Consider the following 23,085-nt stretch of genomic DNA (forward strand, 5'->3'; position numbering starts at 1 on the left):
ATCAAGTCAAAGAGTTGAAATATGAAGAAGCAAAAAACACCCAACCAGAAAAGCAAAAAAGATAAAAAAAATAAAAAAATATGAAGATAGTGTACGGAGCCACTGGGACAACTCTAAGCGTACCAACATCCAAATTATGGGGATGCCAGAATTAGAGAGAGAGCAAAATATTGAAAACTTATTTGAAGAAATAACAACAGAAAACTTCCCCTACCTGGTGAAAGCAATAGACTTACAAGTCCAGGAAGCACAGAGTACCCCAAACAAAATGAATCCAAAGAGGACCACGCCAAGACACATCATCATTAAAATGCCAAGAGCAAAAGACAAAGAGAGAATCTTAAAAGCAGCAAGAGAAAAACAGTCAGTTACCTACAAGGGAGTACCCATACGACTGGCAGCTGATTTCTCAACAGAAACTTTGCAGGCCAGAAGGGAGTGGCAAGAAATATTCAAAGTGATGAATAGCAAGAACCTACAACTAAGATTACTCTACCCAGCAAAGCTATCACTCAGAATTGAAGGTCAGATGAAGAGCTTCACAGATAAGAAAAAGCTGAAGGAGTTCATCACCACCAAGCCAGTATTATATGAAATGCTGAAAGATATGCTTTAAGAAGAGGAAGAAGAAGAAGAAGAAAAAGTTAAAGATACAAATTATGAACAACAAATATCTATCAACAACTGAATCTAAAAATCAAGTGAATAAATAATCTGATGAACAGAATAAACTGGTGAATATAATAGAATCAGGGGCATAGAAAGGGAGTGGACTGACTATTCTCCAGGGGGAAAGGGGTGTGGGAGTGTGGGAAGAGACTGGTCACAAATTGTACACCTAAGGATGAGAACAGTGAGTGGCAGGGGTAAGGATAGAGGGTGGGGTGGGAACCAGGTGGAAGGGAGCTATCGGGGGAAAAAGAGGAACAACTGTAATAATCTGAACAATAAAGATTTAATTAAAAAAAGATACCTAGATAGGAAGCATACTAAAAAAAAAAAAGAAAATGTCACTCAATTAGAGAAACAAAAAGAAAAAAACAATTAAAAAATAGGAGGACAGCTTAAGAGAGCTGTGAGACATTGTGAAACCTAACAGTATTAGAATAGCAGGTGAGCTGGAAGAGGCAGAAAGGGAGAAAGGAATAGAGGTGTTTGAAGAAATAATGGTAGAAAACTTCCCTAACCTGGTAAAGCAAAAAGTCACACAAATTCAGGAGGCACAGAGAAGCCCAAACAGGAGAACCCAAAGAGATCCACACCCAGACACATCATAATTAAAATGCCCAAAATTGAAGACAAAGAGAGAATCTTAAAGGCAGCAAGAGAAAAACTGTTACCCTCAAAGGAGTTCTCATAAGGCTGACACCTGATTTCTCATTAGAAACTTTATAGGCCAGAAGGGAATGGCATGAAAGACTCAATGTAATGAAAAGCAAGGATCTGAGACCAAGATTACTATATTCAGCAAGGTTATCATTTAAAATAGACAGTCAAATAAAGAGCTTCCCAGGCCAAAAAAAAAAAAATGGCTAAAAGATTTCATCACCACCAAGTCAGCATTACAAGAAAGGCTAAATGAATTGCTGTAAGCGATTGCTGAGAAGAAGAAACACAGAGAGAAATCTAGCCATACATAATTAAAATGGCTGTAATATGTACCTCTCTATTATAACCCTAAATATAAATGCATTAAATGTTCCAATCAAAAGGTGTAGGGTAGCTGAATGGATACAAAAACATGGCCCAACTATATGCTGTCTACAAGAGACCCACCTCAAAACAAAAGACTCACACAGGATGAAAGTGAAGGGATGGAAAAAAAATTTCCATGCAAATGGAAAAGAAAAAAAAAGCTGGAGTAGCAATATTATATCCAACAAAATAGACTTCAAAATGAAGTCTATCACAAGAGATAACAAAGGTCACTACATAATACTTAAGTGATTGATCCAACAAGAGGATATAACCCTGATAATCATATATGCACCCAATATAGGTGCATCTAAAAATACATTAAAAAAGCTTTTAGAGGACTTTAACGGAGAGGTTGACAACAATACAGTCATGGTAGGGGATTTTAACACCCCTCTGATTTCCCAGCTTCAATTAACGTACCCTCAAAATCTTCTGAACTTGGGTTGTGAAATCTTTTCTAACATGAAATAATGAACTCAAACTCTACAGACCAAGCTGAGGCAGACCCGCTCTAGGCTCCTTCCTGTTGCTGAACACAGCTATGCCTGGGACATACTCTATAAAGAGAGACCAACGCATGATTTTTCTTTGAGAACTTGAAAGAAATGTGATAGCCCTCATTCACCTCAGTGTTGTTGACTCAAATCAATCTTAACACTATTCCTTTTCTTAATTGAGTTTTTAGAGAGAGAGGGAGATGTAGAAACATCAATGATGAGAGAGAATCATTGATCAGCTGTCTCCTGCATGCCTCCTACAGGGATGGAGCTCCCGAACCTAGGCATGTGCCCTGACCTGGAATCCAGCCAGAGATAACTTGATTCATGGGTCCACGCCCAACCACTGAGCCATGCCATATGTGCAAACTATCTTTTTTATTATAGAGTCTATTAAAAATAGTCCCAGTTTCCTCCATCCTCATTCCCCTTTGCTTCCCTCTCTCCTGACCACACCATTTCTAGGCCCTCACCCCATTATTGTCTATGTCCATGGACTATGCATATATGTATATACTTAAAAATTTTTTTTATTTAATTTGGACAGAGGAAGAGAGGGGGAGAGATAAATACATCAATGATGAGAGAGAATTACTGATTTGCTGCCTCCTGCACGTCCCCACCCCCACCCAATTGAGAATTGAACCTACAACTCATGTATGTTCCCTGACCAGGAATAGTTGAAAGGGCAAGGACTATGCCCACCACCTTGCCCCAGGGTAAGGGCTACGCCCTCCATCTTGCCCCAGGGTAAGGGCTACGCCCTCCATCTTACTTTGGACATGTGCTCGGCAAGGCTTCTTCCTGGAAGCCAAGCCTCTGCTAGCCACACCCAGGACTTCTTTAAACTAACCAATGACAATCAAGGGAAGTCGCCATAGATATGACCACATCCTGTGTAACAAGACACTGACTTTCGCCTGGCCAATCGGCAGGGCCCACAGTCCTTTCTCCTCCCCTTACCCCAACCCCCTATAAAACCTCTCTCCACACAGAGTTTTCTCTCTCGGCCACTGGGCTCACCGTTGCATCGGTGAGTGTGGTCAGGGAACTGAACTAGTTCGAAATGAAGGACTGTTTGCTTTTGCATCGGACTGGCTGGCTCCCTGGTGGGCCCTTGGGAATCTTGAAATCTGGGCACAACATAGTATCATGACCTCATGGATCATAGGTCAATGCTCAACCATTGAGCCACACCAGCTGGGCTATATTATTTAAAATTAAAAAAAAAGTATTTTTTGTTTTTATGGTTGACAGTATTACAGATGTCTCCCATTTTCCCCTGTGCATATATTCCTTGGGGGATCTCTCCCAGTCCTCCCCACAGCCCTCTCCTGGGAGATCTGCCAGTCTGTTCCAGTTAACCAGGCCTCTGGTCCCATCTTATCTTTCCCCAGTTCCTCTTGCTGAACACATCACCTTTATTCTCCAGTGTCATTGGCTGGGAACCTAGCCATCCTGTGGGCGTTTGAGAAAACTACTTTACCCAGAAAGGAACGCCTGACGTGGGCGGAGCTAAAGGGCACTTTTGTTGTCAGGGCATCGGGTTAGGGCGGGACTTCCGCCTTCCTCCTCCTGGCAGGCATTTTGACCTCTTCACTTTCTTCAAAGCTTCACAGGCCTCAGCCCACTGGTCGTGAGTAGGAGGAGGCCTGGGAGGCAGCGTCCTTGCTGTGCGGGGTGTGTCTGAGGCTGGTTGGGCACCAACAGGCGGGGATTGGGGCCTCCGGGACTCCTCTCTGCCCACAGCGTTCCCGCAGCCTGACCCCGTTTAACCTCCCAGCCTTGGGGACCTGCGCCTCTCGGGTCCCGCCGCCCAGGAAGCCGCATCCAGAACAGTGAGTGTCTCCTGGGTGACACAGGGTGTGATGGGGGAAGAGGGCTACAGGCTGCAGTGCCACCTTCTAAGGACACGGTGGTGGGGCTGAGGCAGGAGGATTCGGAAACCCGGGTCTGTTGTGGGTCTAAAGGCAACAAGGAGATGAGGTGAGGTTTTGCAGGAGCAGTTTTACTTTCATTTTCAGAACGCTGGGGCCATAGATGGTTGTGAAAAAAAGAGGGACATTTTCTGAGGCAGGATTCTAACTTTTCCTAACTTTTCTCAGAGGAAGGACAGACTGGAAGACAAAGGACAGCAGCTGTGGACAGGAAGGGGAAGTCCTGTAAATGATAAGGGAACTGGTAGAGTGAGCCCTGAGGACTGAGCCCCAAGATAACACAGGCATCTGGAGGGCACCTCGCCTCTGGGCTGGACAAGGGTACTGAGCAGGTGAGCCCATAGAACAGTGGTTCTCAACCTTCCTAATGCCGCAACCCTTTAATACAGTTCCTCACGTTGTGGTGACCCCCTATTTCATTGTTACAAATTGAACATAATTAAAGCATAGTGATTAATCACAAAAACTATATGTAATTATATGTGTTTTCCCATGGTCTTAGGCGACCCCCATGAAAGAGTCGTTCGACCCCCAAAGGGGTCATGACCCACAGTTTAAGAACCTCTGCCATAGAGCCTGCTGGTAGCCAGGCTCTAAACAGACCATTTTCTTTCCCTGAATTCCCACAAATGCAGAGTTGAATGGTGTACGGGTTTGAGGAGCTTATTTCAGGGCCTCGCACACTTATGGCCTCTAACGTACTGGTGTCCTGGGACTGTCAGCTGCTCTTGTAGCCCTTGGACCTGGGGACGTTGACAAGACACTAAGCCCAGAATCCTAAGGGTAGGAGTAGGGCTTCATGACGTGGACCTTCTTGTCAAAAGGGAGGTTGTTTAGGGTATAGGTTCCAGAATATGCAAAAGCTTAGAATGAAGAGTTAGCTGAATCAGGAACTGGCAGATAGGATTAAAAAAACCCAACATTACACACACACACACACATACACACACACACATAATAGAGGCCCAGTGCACAAAAATTTGTGTACTGGGGGGAGGTCCCTCAGTCCAGCCTACGCCCATTTGCAGTCCAGGACCTCTTGGGGGATGTCAGTCTGTTGACTTAGGCCCACTCCCTGGGGGATCAGGCCTAAGCTTGAAGTAAGACATCCTTCTGGCAGCCAGGGAGCCCTCAGGGGAATGTCCAACTAAAGGCTTAGGCCCCCAAGGGATAGGGTCTAAACCGTTAGTTGGACATTCTTAGTGCTGCCACTGAGGTGGGAGAGGCTCCTGCCACCACCACAGCGCTGGCCAGCCATGAGCCAGCTTCTGGCTGAGTGGCACTCCCCATATGGAAGTGCACTGACCACCAGGGGGCAGCTCCTGCATTGAGCATCTGCCCCCCTGTGGCCAGTGCGCATCATAGCAACCGGTCATTCTGCCATTCAGTCAATGTGCATATTAGCCTTTTATTATTATTATACTAGGGGCCCGGTGCACAAAATTCGTGCACTGGGTGTGTGTGTGTCGGGGGGGGGGAGTGTCCCTCAGCCCAGCCTGCCCCCTCTCACATACTGGGAGCCCCCATCACCCTCCAATCGCAGGATCAGCCCCTTGGCCAGGCCTGACGCCTCTGACAGAGGTGTCAGGCCTGGGCAGGGGACCCTCATTTACCCCCATCACTGGTTCTGCCCCCAGCCCAGGCCTGAAGCCTCTGGCCCAGGCATCAGGCCTGGGCAGGGGACCCCCAGACCCCTCCGATTGCTGGCTCTGCCCCTTGCCCAGGCCTGATGCCTCAGCCAGAGGCGTAGACCCCCATCACCCTCTGATCACCTGATCGGCCCCTTGCCCAGGCCTGACGCCTCTGACCCAGGCTTCAGGCCTGGGCAAGGGGACCATCATATCCCCCCAATCCCCGGTCAGCCCCCCGCCCAGGCCTGATGCCTCGGCCAGAGGAGTTGACCCTCATCACCCTCCGATCACCAATCACCGGATCGGCCCCTTGACCAGGCCTGAGGCCTCTGGCAGAGGTGTCAGGCCTGGGCAGGGGACCCCTAGCTCCCCGCGGTTGCAGGCTCCGCCCCTGCCCAGGCCTAACGCCTCTGGCTGAGGCGTCTGGCCCGGGCAGCGGGGACCCGCAGCTGCAGCGGCCCTGCGATCGTGGGCTCTGCTTTAGGCCCAGGCAAGGGACCCCTAGCTCCCGGGACTGCCAGCTTCGACCGTGCCCAGCTCCCATCTCTGGCTCCACCCCTACTTCCTGCTATCACTGGCCAGGGTGGCAAAGACGCCTGATTCTCCGATCATGGCTGGGGGGCAGGGCCGCCTTTGCCCTGCCCCCCAGCTCTTAGCTCCCCCCTGGGTTTCCGATCACTGTCTGTGGCAGGGAGCTTCTTCCTGCTTTCCCTTTCGCCTCCCTGCATTGTGCCTACATATGCAAATTAACCGCCATCTTGTTGGCAGTTAACTGCCAATCTTAGTTGGCAGTTAACTGCCAATCTTAGTTGGCAGTTAATTTGCATATAGCCCTGATTAGCCAATGAAAAGGGTACGCCAATTACCATTTTTCTCTTTTATTAGTGTAGATAGGATGTCCCTATTTCCCCCCTTTTGCCACCTCTACCCAGCTCTTGCCCCCCACTTCTCTCTGGCTATCAGCATACTGTTGTCTGTGTCCATGGGTAGTGCATATATTTTCTTTGGCTAATCCCTTCTTTAAATTCACTTCTTTAAATTTTTATTTTCAGCTAAGTGCTTATAACTGCACTATTATATATTTTCTCCCATATCATTTAGAATTAAGGTATTTTTTAATTGAACCCTTGTAAATTTTAGCAAAATTAATAAATTAGGCTAGAAGCAATTAGGAGATTTTTCATGTAATGTAGATAGTTTTCAATTAATATTTTATTAATTTTTTAATATTTTAATTTGAAATAATCTCATACATGTAAAAAAAACTGTAAAATACTGCAGCATATTATATGTACCCTTCACCCAATTTCTTCGGTGTTAATAATTTAAACATAACCATTATTAACTAACAAAACTTGGAATATATTTTTCTTATAATCTCTTTAATGTTACTTAAATCCTTTTACTTTCTTTTTGTTAATCTTCACCCAAGGATATTTTTACATTGAATTTTAGAGAGAGTAAAGGGAAAGGGAGAGACACTTTGATTGGTTGCCTCCTGCACATACTCTGATAGGGACTGGGGATCAAGCCAGCAACTGAGGTACATGCCTTTGACTGCAATCGAACCTGGACCCTTCAGTCCACGGTCTAATGCTCTATCCACTGAGCAAAACAGGCTGCAGCTTAATTCATTTGCTTTTAATCTATATGTGTCTTTATATTTAAAGTGGGTTTTGTTTTTTATACCCTCATAATCTGTCTTTTAATTGGTGCATTTATGCCACTGACTTTCAGAGTGCTTACTGATAGAGTTACTACCATATCAGGTGGCTTCTGGGGCCGGCCAGGGGCTTCTGGGCTGGCCTGCTGCCCGGGATTGGATCCGATCACGGCCGGCAGGGAGGCGGCTTCTGGGGTCGCACATGGGGCCTGGATGGTGTCTCTCGCTGTCCCGCCCTGCCTGCAGTATGCAAATTAGCTGCCATCTTTGTTGGTGGTTAATTTGCATATCGCACTGATTAGCCATTGGGAAGCATAGCGAAGGTACCATCAATTACCATGTTTGTCTATTATTAGATAGGATGGAGAGAGAGAGAGAGAGAGAGAGAGAGAGAGAGAGAGAGAGAGAGAGAGATTGATTGATTTTAGAGGTAGAAATGGAGGAAGAGAGACAGAGAAACAGTGATGAGCAAGAAACAAGGATTGGTTGCTGCCTGCACAACCCCTGTTATAGATCCAGCCCACAACACAGGCATGAGATCTCACAAATGCATGGGTCTATGCTCAACCACCGGAACCACATCATCCAGGACTGCAGATCACTTTAATACAGGGAATCATGGTCACTGTGGTAATGGTATTAGTAGCTCAGAAGGGACATTGTGAGCCTGGCTTTCTGCTGGTCCACTGTTTGTGGCAGGTGGGTATCAGAACAGAGCATAGCAATAGAACTTGGAATGTAGAGTGTTGGGGGGGAGATAATGGTTTTACAGTGGCCAGGGCCTTTAAAAGATGAGTGGACGTGAGATGAATTGGAGGCTGGAGAGTAATTCAAACAATAGGAGATTGGGTTGGTACATATTTATTTCTGTAAACACTCACCAGGATATTGTTGTGACCCTCAGTGTGCCCTGGCTGGGGAGTAACAGTCAGTCTTGTGCATTAGCTTAGCGACTTGAATCTGTGAGACTCACTGGGCATGGTACAGAGGGCCTCCACAGCTGGGACTTGAGTAACGGTTAAGTGGAGAGATGTTGGCTGTGACTGGTGAAAGGACATCAAGTGCAACACCAGGGGAGGTGGGTTCAGGGTATCTGAGATCTGATTGTGGTTCTTCATAGGTTAGATTGAAGGAAAAACAGTCATGGAGAGAGGCTTTCATAGCAGGACTGAAGGCTGCCTCTATGAGTGTGGACTATCAGAGTCAGGGCAGTACGTGATCCTGTTTGAACTTGGCAAGCATTCTCTGGACAACACATGCTGAGTATCAGGCTGAGTATCAGGACAACAGCTGTATCAGGCTGTTTCCAGATCTTCACCAAGTAAGAGCACAAGGAGATGACTGTGGGGTCCGGGACTGGAGGTGTGAGAAAGGTGTGGAAGATAGAGTGATGTGCACTTGGAGAGGGAGTGTGACTTCATGGCCAGAGCACCCTGACATTGACATAAGAGTGAATGAAGGGAGAGTCCATTTCTGGTGGAGTCTGGATGATAAAATAAGGGTTATTTGGGGGTAATTGCCTGAAAAGAGGTGTTTTGGTGCTACCTGCCAGGTTCAGGACTTAGGTGACATTTATGTACCCACCTGCCTTTTGTTGTTGGGGGAGACACACTGATTCTTAGGAATGAGATAGCATACATCAGTGTTACCCAGGCTTGGAAATCTCCACGGGCATGGGTAAGGGAGAAGGGTAAGAGAGAAATGGATTATGGAGGTGGCAATCTATAATTTTGGAAAGTAAGGTAATTAGGAAACAACCCATCCTCGCCACAGCAAATTTGCATTACCTTTGAGGTTGTGCCTCTGGGAATGAAGCTGTGTGAGAGAAGTGTTCAAAGAACTATGTGCAGCAGGTAGTACAAAGCGATGAGCTCAGCACCCTGGGATTGTGGTTTGAGGGTGAAGTGTGATGCCAACTTTTTGGTGTCTTTGAGGAACAATCTGAGGGACTACAAAGGTAATGCCTGACAAGACCAATATCAAATCACTCACACTCTCTTTATGGCCAACATTTCTTCCTACCCTCTGTTCTTGACTCTACTAGTCAAGAGGAAGTATGGCGAAAATGTGAATCCCATAGCTCAGTTATGTTCTATCTGCTCAACTGCCTTTATTGTGGGAAGACAAAATATCACTAGAAATATAAGATGACAGTGATTTTCATGTTATGAAGGCCTGGCATCCTCTCTGGTGTGTAGAGTGGAGAGAGCAGATTGATGTGTAGGATGGAATATGACAGAGTTGGAACCTTAGGAGTGAATCTGGTTCCGGGCTGTACTGTCCCCATTATGACAGTATATGAACTTTGAGGACGTGGACATTGCTTTCCCTCAGGAGGAATAGGGACTCCTTGATGAGCCTCAGAGACTTCTCTATTGGGATGTGATGCTGGAAGTTCTTGCACTTTTATCATCTGTAGGTAAGACCTTCACATTCTCCCCATGTCCTGAGATGATCTCCGCTCTTCCTTTATTCCTCTGATGTAGCTTTCGCTCCTCTACAGCCAGACCATGGGCTCTGCTACTTTCCCCAATGTCTTGTCAGATGTGCTGTGGCTGCCATGGGTGAGGTCTGTGGAGAGCCCTGAGCCAAGGACTCCACAAACATCCCTAACACTCATTGCCTCAGACAGTGCAGGATGTGTCTGGGAGTCAGGAGTCTTATAGACAGCTTAATGGGTCCCACCTGCTGTTTCTCTCCCTGGGAGGATGACTTTGTCCAGATCCACGGCTTCGATTTCTACCTCCTTCCTCTAGCCAAAGGTCCTTGGTGACTGCCTGTGCCAGGTTAGGGTCTTTACTTACATGAACCTTAAATTGTACTTACAAGCTCACACTTCAGTTGTTTGTAATATTATCTTCTGTAAATACAATTGCAAGCCAAATTGCTCTAGGCCAGTGCTGGCTGCCCATCTCTGTCATCTTTCATTAATACTTGGAATATTTCTGTTGTACATATTTGTACAGAAGAATGTACAGGATGAACCCTGATATTTTTTTACAGGGTGAACATGCAGGATGGTCTCAGAAGAGGCCTGCCCTGTTGAGTTGCAACTGTGGGCTAGATATGATGTAAGTAAGGGTGGTGTTTAGATGATACCAAGCACCTGCTCATTTCCAACAGTGTTTAGGTGCAAGTACCATGGGCAGTAGCACATTTCTACCTTTTCTTTTTATTTATTTATTTATTTTTTTAAATTTTGTTTTATTGGTTAAAGTATTACAAAGAGTATCACATATGCCTCTTTTTTCCCCCCTTGACATTCCCTCCGCCTCCCCTACTGCCCAGTGTCTTATGTCCATTGGTTATGCTTATATGCATGCATACAAGTCCTTCGGTTGATCTCTTACCCCCCACTCCAGCCCTGCAACCCTCCCCAGCCTTCCCACTGTAGTTTGACAGTCTGTTTGATGCTGCTTTGCCTCTGTATCTATTTTTCTTCATCAGTTTGTAATGGTCTTTATTATCCATAAATGAGTGAGATCATGTGGCATTTTTCTTTCATTGACTGGCTTATTTCACTTAGTATAATGCTCTCCAGTTCCATCCATGCTGCTGCAAATGGTAAGAATTCCTTCTTTTTTTATAGCAGCATAGTATTCCATAGTGTAGATGTACTACAGTTTTCTAATCCATTCATCTGCTGTTGGCCACTTAGGCTGTTTCCAGATCTTCACTATGGTAACTTGTGCTGCTATGAACATAGGAATGCATATATCCTTTCTGATTGGTGTTTCAGGTTTCTTGGGATATATTCCTAGAAGTGGGATTACTGGGTCAAATTTAACTTTTTAAATTTTTGAGGAAACTCCATACTGTCTTCCATAGTGGCTGCACCAGTCTGCATTCCCACCAGCAGTGCACGAGTGTTCCCTTTTCTCCACATCCTCTCCAGCACTTGTCTTTTGTTGATTTGTTGATGATAGCCATTCTGACAGGTGTGAGATGGTACCTCATTGTTGTTTTGATTTGCATCTCTCGGATGATTAGTGACTTGAAGCATGTTTTCATATGTCTCTTGGCTTTCTGAATGTCCTCTTTTGAAAAGTGTCTATTTAGGTCCTTTGCCCATTTTTTGATTGGATTGGTAATCTTCCTTTTGTTAAGTTGTATGAGTTCCCTATAAATGTTGGAGATTAAACCCTTATTGGTGATAACATTGGCAAGTATGTACTCCCACGCAGTGGGCTTTCTTGTTGTTTTGTTGATGGTTTCTTTTGCTGTGCAGAAGCTTTTTATTTTGATGTAGTCCCATTTGTTTATTTTCTCTTTAGTTTCCAATGCCCCAGGTCTAGGAGCTGTATCAGTGAAGAAATTGCTTCGGCATAAGTCTGAGATTTAGTTGCCTTTGGATTCCTCTAGTATTTTTATGGTTTCCCGTCTTACACTTAAGTCCTTTATCCATTTTGAGTTTATTTTTGTGTATTGTGTAAGTTGGTGGTCTAGTTTCATTTTATTGGATGTATCTGTTCAATTTTCCCAACACCATTTATTGAAGAGACTATCTTGACTCCATTGTAAATTCTTGCCTCCTTTGTCAAATATTAATTGAGCATATTGGTTCGGGCTGATTTCTGGATTCTCTATTCTATTCCATTGATCTGTATGTCTGTTTTTGTGCCATGAGATCACACCTACTTTGTTCTTCTTTCTCAGGATCGCTGTAGCTATTCGGGGTCTTTTTTTATTCCAGATGAATTGGAGAGTTCGTTCTAGGTCTGTAAAATATGCTGTTAGTATTCTAATGGGAAGTGCGTTGAACTTGTAGATTGCTTTGAGTAGTATGGACATTTTAATGATGTTGATTCTACCAATCCATGAACATTGTATGTTCTTTCATCTGTTTATGTCTTCCTCTATCTCTTTTTTCAACGTCCTGTAGTTTTCTGAGTAGAGGTCTTTTACCTCTTTAGTTAGGTTTATTCCTAGGTACCTTAATTTTTTTGGTGTGATAGTAAATGTGATTGCTTTTTTAGTCTCTCTTTCTGTAAATTCACTATTGGTGTATAGAAATGCCATAGATTTCTTGGTGTTGATTTTGTATGATGGAGTCTTTAGGGTTTTTTATGTACAATATCATGTCATCTGCGAATAAGGACAGTTTTACTTCTTCTTTTCCAATTTGGATGCCTTTTATTTCTTCTTCTTGTCTAGTCGCAATGGCTAATACTACATTTCTACTTTTTTTTTTTTTTTGCCATACTTGACACTGTGCTAACTTGTCATTTCACCTGTCACTTCCTGGCCTTTGACTACCTTCAACTGTGTGGCCTTTTTGCATCACCTGTTCTTCTGCATTGCTCCATCTTCCGTATTCTCTAACATTGACCTGTACATGTGTTATGAGATGCACCTACAAGCTTAAATAGTTCTTGAACATCAGCTACTAATTTATTAAATAGTAGAGGCCCGGTGCATAAAATTTGTCCATGGGTAGGGTCCCTAGGCCAGGCTGGCAATCATGGCCGATCAGATTTTCTGCCTCCCCACCTCCTCCATCCCTTGCCACACGTGTGCCACCACCGCATGGTTTCCCCCTCTTGCTGCTGCTGCATGGTTCCCCTGCCTCCTCCTTCCCTCGTTGCCCACGCCCTCCTGCTGACATTGGTCACCCACCATGTTCCGCACTGCCTCCTGGTGGTCAGCGCATGTCATAGCGAGAGATCGTTCTCCAAGTTGAACTCCCGAGGGGTCACTTTGCATATTACCCTTTTATATATATAGATTACTTGGAATGAGACATAACCATATTTCAGCACAGCTTTCCACGTCACCAGCAGACAAACCATGCTCAACTCTGTTAGCAGAAGAATAAGCTGAAGATCCTGCTTCTCTTCCACGTGGTGCTTACTGCGTGTGTCATATTTTGTTTGAGATCTTCCTTGTTTTGTGATCTTCAGTAGCCCAGACCATCATGGGATTAACTTATAATCCTTCCTATAGATCTTTTGTTTTGAGTCAATTGCACGGAACCTTGTTATGTGCAACACACTTTTGTAAAGGGACTTCCACCTGTCACCACAGTTAGCATTCAGTTCCTCACCATTTTTCTATTTTCACGCTGTTGGCATAAAATGGATGATAAGGAGACCAATTCTGAGCAGAGTGTATATGTACCAGGAGAGTCATGTCAGGGCTTTTAACACAGCCCCAGCAACCCAGAAGACCTATCTTTTTCTCAGTCTTAAAAGATATTTTGGACCTGACTGAGTTACAAGCAGTATATTTTGAGCAGAAAGCCTTCATCCGTAACATATATGTGCGAGAGACTTCTGTTTCATTGCAAACCCTCACCAGCAACAGAGAGATGCCAGTGGACAGAAGCCCTGGAAAGAAAATATGGACAGGGCCTCACTTGTGTCCCAGTGCAGCTTTTACTTAATATGGGTGCCTTCAAGCATTAGGGAGTTTCGGAAAGACCTGCCAGCCATCTCAGACATTCTCCAGCACCAGGCCACTTTTAACACTGCGTAGTGAGATTTCACAAGAATTTCTCAGTGGAAGACGTCATGACGAGTGGGCTGAATGTGAAAAGCTGCCAGTCACAACCAGAAAGTTGTTCAACATCAGGTTGTCTGCTCCAGAGTAGTGATTTATAAGTGTAAAAAATGTGGAAAAGCTTTTAGAAAAATCTTTATCCTCATTCATCATAGAAGAGTTTACACTGTAGAAAAGCAATATGAGTGTAGTGATCGTGAGAAGTCCGTCATCCTGAGGTCCAAACTCATTCAACAACAACAAAGTCCACACTGGAGAAAAGCTGAATGAGTGTCGTGATTGCAGGAAGTCGTTCAAGCAAAGCAGTACCATCAGTCAACACCAGAGAGGTCACACTGGTGAAAAACCTTATGAATATAATGAGTGTGGGAAATCCTTTACCTGTAATAATCACCTCCTTATCCACAGGAGAGTTCACACTGGAGAAAAGCCATATGAGTGTAGTAACTGTGGGAAGTCATTTACACACAGGTCTACCCTCATTCAACATCACAGCGCTCTCACTAGAGAAAAGCTATATGAGTGTAGTGATTGTTGGAAGTCCTTTAGGCAACACAGTAACTTCACAGTAAATTCCACAGAGAGTTCACAGTGCTTCAAAACCTTATGAGTGTAGTGAATATGGGAAATCTTTTACCTGCAACAATCACCTCCTTATCCACAGGAGAGTTCACACTAGAGAAAAGCTATATGTGTGTACTGATTGTGGGAAGTCCTGAGTGCTCAGAAAACAATGAGTTCTGTATTCTTACTTATGTTTGAGGAAATGATGCGTACTCCGAGCTCTTAGGATCTTCACTCCTTTGTCTCTGACTAAGGAAGGACCTAACCATTGTTTCCCCCAGACCACAATCCTAAGACGTGCTACACCTTTCAGGGACATTGTGCTTCTCACATTGTGCTGTGATGAATTCTTTCAGGTAGTTATTCACCAACATGCAAACCACTTGCTGTATATGGCTCTGGTTTATGATCTTTTTCTAAAGGTGCTTTTTGCATTTGTACCTTTAATTTATTGGTTCTATTCTCTGCCTGGGATGAATTGAAAGCACCCTTGTGATCTGTCAGCAGGTAGAGGGGAAGAGATATTGTGGGGATCCCAAACTTTCAGTGCTTCTGAAGGGACATCATGATGGCAGAAAATCACTCTTTGGCCATTATTTGCTTATTTTGCATTTCTGCTGAAAGCCTTGAAAGCAAGACTGCAGGACTTGATGGTTCTAATTTGCAGCCTGGTACCTCTATTATTGGTGAAGTCAAAGGTCACCCTGAAGAGGAGGTCTTTGTTGTGCTTCTGTGAAGCACTTTGTTCACAGTGTGTATGACATAAGTCTCAGCAAATGATCCATATGTCATGATGTACTAAATTCCACAGGCTGGTGTCATTTGTGGTAAGAATCTGGGGGTTGCGCGCAACCACAATTAGGGCAGAAGCGCTGTTTCAGTCGTAAGTGGGAGAGAGTGCAGTAAATTAGTTGAAAAATGCCTCTTCTGAATGTTTTCCACAAATGTTGCAGGGCCTGTGGCTTGCGTGATGTTTGTGTACAGATGTTCTCAGGACCTCCATACCTGTTTACTATGACTGAAGTCATTGGCAGAGAAAATAATCTCATAATTTTGCTATTCTTTTGGCCCCCCTAGGGTGTTCATCTCTAGGTTGATGCTCAACATACAAGAATTAAAAGGTAGAGGAAGAATAATCCTATAATCAGTGCCAGGATGTTTCTTGCAACCAGTCAACATTCCTATGGATTCTGATGATTATAGTCTAAATTGCTTACCAATATTTGCTGGGACTATGGCAAGGCTGTTCCTTCCAGGATATGAGAAATGACATGCAACAAGCTGCACTTTTTTAATATGTACTATTTGGTGAGGTTTGATGTACATATAAAGCTATGAAGTAGTCACACATGAAATAAACTTATCTGTCACCAATGTACAGGGTGGAGCAAAAATAGGTTTACAATAGTGAGCACCCAAAACACATAGTTTATTGTTTTTAAAAAAGTATTTTAAACATGACTTTTATTGATTCTTTTAGGGAGAATGGGAAGGAAGGGGGGAGAGAGAAACATCTATATGAGAGACATATGTTAATCTGATGCCTCTTGCATGCCCCCTACTGGGGTTTGAGGAAGACATGTTCTAGTGCCCTGACCTGTTGTAGTGACCTTTAAGTGTACGGGATGATGCCTAACTGAGTGAGTAACATTAATCAGGGCAGAGTAAATTCTTATATTATTATTTGTAAATTATTGTATTACTTCCCATACCAACAACTCTAACCCTACTTTTGGCATACCCTATATTTACCTTCTGCCCTTTTACAAACTCTCTCTCTACCTTCCCCAGTCCTACAAGTAGGCATTGATTTTCCTTCCATTACAACACAGTAGTGCATATTTTTCATAATCTTATAGGCACTAGAAGGTGTGTGCTCTTTAACAAATATTGGTTTCCTTCACCCTACATAGTTATTTTGAGATTCAACACAAATTGTGTACTGTGAATTACTACTTTAATTATGTGTCTATGACTTTGGTTATTTCCAGGTTTGGGGTATTATAGAGAAATCTGCTGGGCATATTGTGTTCAGTTCGTTATCTAGTTGTGTGTTTTACTGATCAAACTGTTGTTGTGTAGGTGAATGTTTTACATTGTAAGATATGTGGAACTGTGATCTAAAATGCTTATTTTCTTTGCATTCCCACCCACCCACCCACAGTAATGAAAATTCCTATTTTTCTGAAACTTTGCCAGCACATATGATGGTAAATTTTTGAAATACTAGCCCAATAAATGAGTATAGGATTACCTCACCTTTGTTTTACTTTCATTTACCTAACAATTTTTGATGGTGAGCATTTGTTTCATACATATATTCACATTGTCTTTATCATATTTGTTAAAATGTCTGCTCAGAATGTTTTAACAATTTTTAAAATGAATTTATTACCTGGAGAGCATTATGCTAAGCAAAATAAGCCAGTCAGAGAAAGATCAGTATCACATGATATCATCATTTGTGGAATATAATGAACAGCATAAACCAGCGGTTCTCAACCTGTGGGTCGCGGCCCCTTTGGGGGTTAAACGACCCTTTCACAGGGGTCGCCTAAGACCATTGGAAAACATATATAATTATATATTGTTTTTGTGATTAATCACTATGCTTTAATTATGTTCAATTTGTAACAATGAAATTGGGGGTCGCCACAACATGAGGAACTTTATTAAAGGGTCGCGGCACTAGGAAGGTTGAGGACCACTGGCATAAAGTGATGAACAAAAATAGATTCAGAGACAAAAGCATCAAAGAGACCTTCAAACCTCAGAAAAAAGGCATGAGAGGGTTAGCGGGGTTTGGAGCATAAGAGATCAGCCAAAGAACTTGTATGTGTATAAGCATAATCAATGGGCCCAGACAATGTGGGAGTGGAAGCCAAGGTGGGGGAGGAGGGGTTTGGCTGGAGAGGTCAAAGGGTTGAAAATGGGACATAAGTAATTCTTTTAACAATAAGAAATTAAAAATATAAAATGAGCCCTAGCTTGTTTGCCTCAGTGGATAGAACGTCAGCCTGTGGACTGAAGGGTCCCAGGTTCAATTCAAGTCAAGGGCACATGCCCAGTTGTGGGCTCCATTCCTAGTGGGGTGTGCACAGGAGGCAGGCGATCAATTATTCTCTCTCATCATCGATCTCTCTCTCTCTATCTCTTTCTCTCTCTCTCTCCCTCTGTGAAATTCGTAAAAGTATAGGCTAATACGCAAAGAGACCGAACAGCAGAACAACTGGTCACTGTGATGCGCACTGACAACTAGGGTACAGACGCTCAATGCAGGAGCTGCACCCTGGTTGTCAGTGCGCTGCCACAGGGGAGCGCTGCTCAGCCAGAAGCTGGGCTCACAGCTTGCAAGTGCAGTGGAGGTGGCAGAAGCCTCTCCCACCTCCGTGGCTCCCCTTGGGGAGCGGGCCTAAGCTGTCAGTCTGACATCTCCCAAGGGCTCCCAGACTGTGAGAGGGCTCAGGCCAAGCTGAGGGACCACCCTCTCCCTAGTGCTAGAATTTCATGCACCAGGCCTCTAATATGTGTGTGTGTGAATTTATTATTTAACCAATAGGAGGACAGTGCACAATTTAAGAAATATTCGAAGTTCACTCATACCTCAGTTACTCAAGTAACTTTTTTGCTATGTATATGGAACCATAGGACTTGAATATTGGAATGGAAAATTTCCCCCCATATTTTTCGTAGGTACAATTTAAACCCACTTATATCATACTCTCACAGGTTTAATCTGTATTGGTAACATTCTCCAGCATTCTTATTTAAGTCTAAGCATTCAAAATTCAAGTGAAGTCTAGGATTGTAATCTTTATTAATATCCCTTGTGTAAATACTCTCATCATTGTGAGGTTCAAACGGCCAAAATGATGGCTCTGAACATGGACATGATAAGATATTTCAGTAGTACATCATTGTATTTTTTATTTCCAATATGCTGATACAGTAGCACCCATTATGTTCAAAAATTTTGCCGAGACCGGTTTGGCTCAGTGGATAGAGCGTCGGCCTGCGGACTGAAGGGTTCCAGGTTCGATTCCGGTCAAGGGCATGTACCTGGGTTGCGGGCACATCCCCAGTAGGGGATGTGCAAGAGGCAGCTGATCGATGTTTATCTCTCATCGATGTTTCTAACTGTCTACCTCTCTCCCTTCCTCTCTGTAAAATCTCAATAAAATATATTTTAAAAAAATATTTTTCATAATAAAACAGTAAAATTATTGGAAAACATCAAGTTTAAACTTTTTTAAAAAACTGATTTAAGTAGAATTGATCTAAAATGGACATTAAAAAAATATATATCCTTTTGGTTTTCCCTGCATGACTGCATCGTTTTTTTTGTTTTTTTTTTAAATTAAATCTTTATTGTTCAGATTATTACATTTGTTCCTTTTTTTTCCCCCCCATAACTCCCCTCCTCCCAGTTCCCGCCCCACCCTCCGCCCTCACTCCCCACCCACTGTCCTCATCCATAGGTGCACGATTTTTGTCCAGTCTCTTCCTGCATCTCCCACACCCCTTTCCCCCCCAAGAATAGTCAGTCCATTCCCTTTCTATGTCCCTGATTCTATTATAATCAACAGTTCATTCTGTTCATCAGATTATTTATTCACTTGATTCTTAGATTCACTTGTTGATAGATGCATATTTGTTGTTCATAATTTGTATCTTTACCTTTTTCTTCCTCTTCCTCTTCTTAAAGGATACCTTTCAGCATTTCATATAATCCTGGTTTGGTGGTGATGAACTCCTTTAGCTTTTCCTTATCTGTGAAGCTCTTTATCTGACCTTCAATTCTGAATGATAGCTTTGCTGGATAAAGTAATCTTGGTTGTAGGTTCTTGGTATTCATCACTTTGAATATTTCTTGCCACTCCCTTCTGGCCTGCAAAGTTTCTGTTGAGAAATCAGCTGACAGTCGTATGGGTATTCCCTTGTAGGTAACTGAGTTTCTTTCTCTTGCTGTTTTTAAGATTCTCTCTTTATCTTTTGCTCTTGGCATTTTAATTATGATGTGTCTTGGTGTGGTCCTCTTTGGATTCCTTTTGTTTGGGGTTCTCCGCGCTTCTTGGACCTGTAAGTCCATTTCTTTCACCAGGTGGGGGAAGTTTTCTGTCATTATTTCTTCAAATAGGTTTTCAATATCTTGGTCTCTCTCATCTTCTGGCACCCCTATAATTCTGATGTTGGTACGCTTGAAGCTGTCCCAGAGGCTCCTTACACTATCCTCGCATTTTTGGATTCTTTTTTCATTTTGCTTTTCCCGTTGGATGTTTTTTGCTTTCTCGCATTTCAAATCATTGACATGATTCTTGCGCTCCTCTGGTCTGCTGTCGGGCGTCTGTATAATATTCGTTATTTCAGTCCGTGTGTGCTTAATTTCTAGTTGGTTCCCCAATATAAGATCGAGGGTCTTATTAGTTTTCGTGTAGATCTCATTAAGTTTATCGGCAGCTTCTAAACAGTTCTTGAGAGACCTTAAAAGTGTGGTTCTGAACTCTATTTCTTCCATTGACAATTTTGTCCTGTTTCTTTGTCTCCGCATTTTGTTATGCTTCCTTGGTGCACCCCCTAGTGGTCTTTGTTCGCAGTCTTATAGATAAATCTTGATTGTTGTAGCTAATTCCAGGGAGGGTTTGACCTCCAGGCCAAGTGGCTATGAGAATCAGCTATGAGTGTCAGCAGTGAGAGAACTTCTGTCCTCTAGGGAGGTGCTAATCTAGCCTTTGCCTGAGGCTATCCGGCAAATGCCTCTGTGCAGGGCTTGGGCGGGGCGGGTCGCACAGGATCAACAGGGTGGGCCGGAGAGAGCAGTTATGGCGGCTCTCAGTCCTGTCCCAAGGGGCTCTGCCTCTCTGAGTCCCAGCACCCGCTGCAAAGCTCGGAGAGAAAGCTGCACTCGCTCTGACCGAAGCCAGACAGTCCCGCTTCTCCCGTTTGAGTCTGGGTCCCTAAAGACTCGCCCGGATCTGGTTCTCAGAGTCTGCGACTCCCTCCCGATTGAAAACAACAACCGCGCCCTCGGCCACCAGCCCGCTCCGCGCACTCCGACCTCAGAATTTGACTTCAGCACTGCGCCTCCTCTGAGTGTCCGTATGCGTTTCTCTTTCCTCCTAGTTGTAGGACTTCCACTCAGCCAGCGTTCCTGTGGTTCTGGGTGATGTCCCTTCCGTTTTTTGGTTTCACTTTTGAAGTAGTTGTTCAAAGCAGCAAACTCCGGCGTTAACCTATGCCGCCATCTTGGTTCTCCTCTGGGAACGACTGCTTCGTTGATACCAAGTTCCCCCTGCCCTTATCAGTGCTTCATTCTCGGCCTATGAAATAGTTGATGCAGTAATAAAGTCTGACATTGAAATAGCTTACTTTAAATATTTTCTTGTAAAAAAGACACTTATGAAATCCCATGAATCCTATTCTAGCTTTCCACCACTATCTGTCATCATGATGGGTTTTGTATCTATCTATTCTCAGGTACATTATTGGGTTGTTTTACTTAAAATGTCACATATGTCTGACCGAGGTCAAACAGCTAAGTGGGTCAGAGAACAATTTCAATAATGGAATGTTGCAAATTCCACCCCTGGTGAGATCAATTACAAGAGTTAATCAAAGAATATATAAAATTAATGGGAAAAAATTCTCTCTCTCTCTCTCTCTCTCTCTCTATATATATATATATATACACACACTGAGTGGCCGTATTATTATGACCTCCCTATCAGTACCTCATTGACACTTCCAAAAATACTGAATATTGAAAACTTTCTAAGAAAATACTCTCAAGGTATTATTAGTATTATTATTATTTGCATAACTAATTCACTTCATTGTGCTGATGGGATAGTCATAATAATTTGGCTGGTCATAATAATCTGAATATATATATATATATATATATATATATATCCCTGTTTCCCTGTCTCAAATCAATATTTGTGTTTTAATCAACTAGTCAGTCCACACACATGTGAACACCAGCACAGCCCAGGGACCTGTGGTGACTAGCAATCATGGTTCTCTTCAGGGCAGAGCATGCAATGAATGATCCAAAGAACAGTATGGGAGGTGCCCTTTATGTCAGTGTAGCAGGTGGGGGAACCGGGCTGAGCTGCACAGTCACCCACAGGGCATGATGACATCAGTGTGGTCCCTGGGACTAAAACCAGAGCAGCCGGGCACTAACATTGACAGACGTGGGAAGTAAAAGGGAGTCCATTTCTGATGGTGTCTTCGTGATATGATATGGGAAATTTTAGGATAATTTCTAACAAGGTGGGTTGTTATGGTGCTACATGCGAGGTCCAGAGCTTAGGTGACATATATGTGCCCACCTGTCATTTCTAGTTGAGGGCTGACCCAGTGAACAATAGGAATGAGAGCATACATCAGTGTCACCTGCACTTGAAAATCTCCACCAGCATGGGGAAGGGAGAACAGAGAAGGTTGAGAGAGAAATATATTACAGAGGTGGTGAACTAGAATTTTAGAAAATAAGCTAGTTAGAAAACAACCTGTCCTTGTGATGGCTTATTGATGTCATTAGTGAAGATGTGCCTCTGGGAATGAAGCTGTGAGACAAGTGTGGATCAAAGAACTACAGGCAGCAGGTAATGCAAAGTGATGGCCTCATCAAACTGGGATTGGAATCAGAAGTGTAATGTGCATTACCATTTTGGTGTCTTTGAGGGACAATTTGGAGGACAACATGGGTATTGCATGACAAGACCAGTGTCAAGTCACTCACACTCCCTTTATGTGCAACATCTCGTCCTACCCTATGTTACTGACAGCCACTGTTATTGAAAAGGGGCAGTCAGACTCTCATTTGAGGCCCAGAGCACAGGTATGTTATAACTGCTCATCTACCTTTATTGTTGTGAGAGAAACAGCATCAATCTACAGTAATAAAAGACAAACATGCAAATTGCCTGTGCCTTCCCTATGCCTTAAGCCACGCCCACCAGCCAGTCAGAGTGACTATATGCAAATTAACCAAACAAGATGGTGGCTGGCAGCCACGGAGCTGGAGCAAGCAGGAGGCTTGGTTGCCCCAGTGATGGAGAAAGCCAAGCTTCCCGCTTGCCATGGTGGGCTCTGAGCTCCACTCACAGCAACAAAGTTTCAATTTTAGAAGGTAAATAAACCGCAGATACCTGCTTTCAGCTGGCCGTGGCCACAGAGCTGGAGTGACCAGGAGGCTTCCCTCCTGCCCACCCTGGGCAGCTCTGAGCTCCTCTCAAAGCTACAAAGTTTCAATTATAGAAGGTAAATAAATCCCAGAATTAAAAAAGAAAAGAAAAGGAGAGCCTGGGAGCTTCCATCGCCAGGGGTCTTCGCCAGCCTGAAAATAGCCCTCAGCCCCTCACCTAGACTGGCCAGGCACCCGAGTGGGACTCCCCACCCTAAAGGGGGTGTGGCCAACCTGCAAACAGCCATCAGCCCCTTACCCAGGCTGGCCAGGCACCCCAGTGGGGACCCCCCACCCTGAAGGGGATGTGACCAGCTGCAAACAGCCATCAGCCCCTCACCCAGGCTGGCCAGGCACCACAGTGGGACCCACACCCTAATCCAAGTCACCCTTCAGGGCAAACCAG

The 23,085-nt window shown here is 43.9% G+C and overlaps 1 protein-coding gene across 1 annotated transcript in view; it reads right to left on the reverse strand.

Moving 5' to 3' along the window:
- Window positions 1-23,085, reverse strand: part of LOC132222884 (gastrula zinc finger protein XlCGF26.1-like) — a 64,987-nt gene that overhangs the window by 16,418 nt on the left and 25,484 nt on the right. The window lies entirely within an intron of this gene.

Source organism: Myotis daubentonii, chromosome 21 (genome assembly GCF_963259705.1).
Source record: "Myotis daubentonii chromosome 21, mMyoDau2.1, whole genome shotgun sequence".
NCBI lineage: Eukaryota > Metazoa > Chordata > Mammalia > Chiroptera > Vespertilionidae > Myotis > Myotis daubentonii.